Genomic DNA, 4,137 nt, shown 5'->3' with positions numbered 1-4,137 from the left:
TGGGCAGAATAGAAGATTACTTCGTTTTTTATTTTTATTTTTATAATTCCGATGCTTTTTCAGTTTGTGTATCTTGCAGTGATGTCTATTTGCAAATAAAGTCTGTACTGCAGCAATTCTGTGTCTGTACAGGTCTGTTTTATTTTTTTTACATAAACTGTACATTTTATGAAGCTACTCTGGGATGGTCGTTCATTTTTTTGTATTGAATTTCTGCAGCAAAAAAAAAAAAACAAATTTCATCCATTTACTAAAACCAACAACACAAAAATCCAGAGAGGCTTCAACTATAAGGGCAGACCTAACACATAAAATAATGCAGTTTCTGTAATTTTAGCTGATGATAGTGTTTTTTTGTCAATGTGTTCTAATTGACTAAATGTTTCTGTTGGAAGAGAACATGTGTTAGTGTTTTGAATAATTATTTGATTTTGAAACATGTTTGCAGTGTTTTGTTAGACATGGTGTATTGTGTTAGTTTATTATTGTATTTTGAAAAGTAGTTTAAAGGTTTAGTTTACAATGTGTGATTTTGAGAATGAAATTAACGGTTTTGCCAATTACGTGTTTTAGGTGTGTTGGTGCATTAAGAGTTTAGCAAACTTGTTAAATGTATTAAAAAAACTGTCATAGCAATTGTAAAAAACTGTAATTATAGCAACCAAAATGTAAACTAATTTCAGAACAATTAGTTGAAGAGCCCAACTAAAGCAGACTCTGTCCTCCATCATGGTGACTTCAAGAGCTTTTGTTCATGTGACAGAAATAAAGTCAGAGGTCAATAATAAGTGAAGCTCCTGATGTTTGTGTTGTTTAATGATCTCTGCTGGGATCTTGAGAAATTACAATTTTATTGTGAAATTAGTTTTATTTTTATTAATTGTTATTTTTAGTTAGTTTTATTTTCAGTTGATTTCATCTTTGGTTTTGGCTGTGTTTTTTGTGTTTTTCTTTCATTCAGTGATTTTGCTGTTAACAGTTGTTCAATTCTCAATCCTCCTTTAATTAGACACTTAATTATCTCATTAACTTCATCACTGTCTGAGTGTTCAACCCTCTGTATTAAGGACACTAGTGAAGATTTTGCTCTGGGATTTGAGGGATTTGAGACTGTGGATTGAGGATTTGAGACTGTGGAATGTATTTTAACAGAAATATTCTGCAAACTGAATTTACGAATGTAAAATGTTAAAAACAGTTGATTACTGGCAACCACAGCTGCTGGTATTTTTCCGTAAATTTAACAGATTGTTTTAACAGTGTTGCTACAACATTATAGTTTAGGCTTATTTTAACGTTTCATCGTATTTATTTATTTATTTATTTATTTATTTATTCATTTTTTTATTTATAAAAATACATTGTATTCAGTAAAAAATCAAACAGTGAAACAAGAACACAAGCAAACAAACAAATAAATAAATACAAAAATGACATGCATGACACTTTTACCTCAGGGCAAACAATATCAATAGCATAATAAAAGTTTTTAAAAAATAAACATGATTATTTATTTATTTATTTATTCGTTTGTTTATTTATTTATTATTTATTTATGTATTCATTTATTTATAGAAATGCATTGTATTCATTCTAAAAATAAAACAAATGAACAAACAACCAAACAAGAACACAAACAAACAAATACAAAAATGAAACGCAGGAGACATGTTTTCTGAGACACTTTCCTCAGGGTGAATAATATCAATAACATAATAAAGGTTTTAAAAACACAACATGATTATTTATTTATTTATAAAAATACATTGTATTCATTCAAACTAATCTCACAAGCAAACAAACAATTAAACAACAACATAAACAAACAAACAATCAAACAAACAAACACATGAAACTGCCAGATTCAAAATCATGCATGTGCATATTCATTTAATCTACAAAAGAAGCTGCAGGGGGAAATAATTTCGTTCATATATATTTTACAACAATATGACTATTCTGTCATAATATTTTGTATTGTATTGTTTTGTAATAAATATAGCATATAAGTTTAAAATAAGTATACATAGCCTATGTACACTATTTTGATGAAAAATTCATTCTATTTTGATATTTTATTACCAGGGTACGAATTATAGGCTACATTGACGATCACACTGAAAAAATTATTCAAAGATGATTCCTTGGATTTACTCTTTTTTTTTTTTTTACGTTAAGAGGTTGTAAACAATTTATTTGGGCTGAATTTAAACAAACAATTAAGTTGAACATTATTAAATTTAATTTGTTTCTTTAAATTCAACACAAATAAATTGTTTGCAACAGTTTTGCATGCAACACTGTGGGGGTCAAATGTTTCTGTAGCATTAGTTTGTGTAATGTTTTAGTGAATCAAATGTATGTATTTCTTTAAATTAGCCTACATCTACAATATATTAATAAATGCAATTACGTTTTCAGTGTTTTGAGGAATATTTACTGTATTCTGACCAACAGTCTCCTCTGATTAGATATTTCAGACGTTACTTTAGGTCAAATTATACAAACTATGCTGCTAATTTATTTACTTTTAGGCTATATGAAACAGACACCTATTTTAAAAGAAAGTGTCTTGTGAACAGTTATGATGTCCATATTGTCTGCTGGTTTCAGACTGTTGAATAATTTTTACATATATTGATTGACACGAGTATGTATAATGGTATGAACCATCCTTCAGGGGGGATCAAACATTAATCCATTAATCCCCCCACCCCCCATAATTCGCACTCTGTTTATTTCCACATTTTATAATTGGCCTGATGTACTTCATTTGTTTGTTTGTTTGATTGTCTTTGTTTGTAGAAATATTTTCATTCCGTTGCAGTTTAAACATGACAGTACAAGTCTAACTGAACACTTAAACATGATAGTATAGTATAGTTTAGTATAGTATAGTATAGTATAGTATAGTATAGTGTAGTAGTGTGGTAAACACCGCCCAATCAGCTCAGGATCCGCGGCAGGAAGTGGCGGCGGGAGCGCGCCTGTCTGACAGAGCTTTTCTCCAATGGGAAGGCGATCCTCATCCTGTACTCTACTGTAGGTAAAGCACAGTCACAGCAATGGAGAGAAACCGCGTCAAAATGCTCGCTTAATGCTTCGACAAAAGTAAGGTAAGGACTGACAACAAACACTTTAAAAGCTGTTCTTTGCGGAAAAGTTGTAGTGTGTTTGAAGTGGTGTGATAGTGGAAGTGAAGAGTAAAGTTTCGGAGATCGACGGAGATCGTTTGTCTGACTTTGGATATTTGCCCGCTACAGTGAAGATAAACTGTTTGTCGTGTTAATAACTGTGTTTTCACTTTTCACCCTTAAAAACCTTGTAAAAAGTTTGTATTTGAGTGCAGTGCCTATCAGCTTGAAACCTGTTGAGTTCGTTGTGATGGTTATTAGAGGAACATCTTGTGAATTAATGCTTGTAACAGTAACGTGTGTAATGCGAGCAAATCTGGTTATGCTAAATCTATTTACTGAAGTAACGTTAATGGAAAAGGGGGAAATAGTTTATTATAATGCTTTTTAAGCGTTTTCCAAATATTGATCATTACTTTAAGTAATCATCATTATCATTATCATCAGCTCATTTATTGATTTGAAAATGTATTGGATATGTGAGATTGCGCCCATGTATTGCACCTTTCTCAGTTTTTCTTTTCAAAGAAATTTAAAATATGTGTTTTCTTGTTTATACGTTCTGTTTATGTAAGTAATTGATATTTGATTACTAACTTATTGATTTATTTATACATTTTAAAAGTGAAATAAATAAATAAATTGTTTTGTTTTGTCTTTCTGTTTAAGTAAACATAATTATCTGATTTATGAAATTGAGACAAAATGTATTGTTATTATTATTATTATTATTATTATTATTATTATTATTATTATTATTATTATTATTATTATTGTCACTGCATTTAATCATTTTATTAAAACCATCCGAGAGTATCTGTTCCATTTTTATCCCAAATCTCTTGCTCGCAAATTATTTTCTTTTAAATAATATTACTATTATTAGTTCTAGTTATGCAAGTAATCATCATTATATACGAGAGTGGCTATTCATTTTCTTTTTTATTATATCAGAGGTAGATAGATAGATAGATAGATAGATAGATAGATAGATAGATAGATA

General features: G+C 29.4%; 1 protein-coding gene across 3 annotated transcripts in view; it reads left to right on the top strand.

The window, feature by feature from the left end:
* The first annotated feature begins 3,004 nt into the window (after window positions 1-3,004).
* The window catches only part of il11ra (interleukin 11 receptor, alpha), a 79,989-nt gene continuing 78,856 nt past the window's right edge, over window positions 3,005-4,137 (top strand). For all 3 annotated transcript variants that reach the window (XM_056466433.1, XM_056466432.1, XM_056466430.1), the window contains exon 1: window positions 3,005-3,116. The gene's annotated coding sequence lies outside the window, so the exon portion shown is untranslated. The remainder of the gene's footprint in view (window positions 3,117-4,137) is intronic.

Source organism: Danio aesculapii, chromosome 10, assembly GCF_903798145.1.
Source record: "Danio aesculapii chromosome 10, fDanAes4.1, whole genome shotgun sequence".
Classification (NCBI taxonomy): Eukaryota; Metazoa; Chordata; class Actinopteri; order Cypriniformes; family Danionidae; genus Danio; species Danio aesculapii.
The sequence above is the reverse complement of the archived record's forward strand: the minus strand, read 5'-3'. Positions and strand labels throughout refer to the sequence as shown.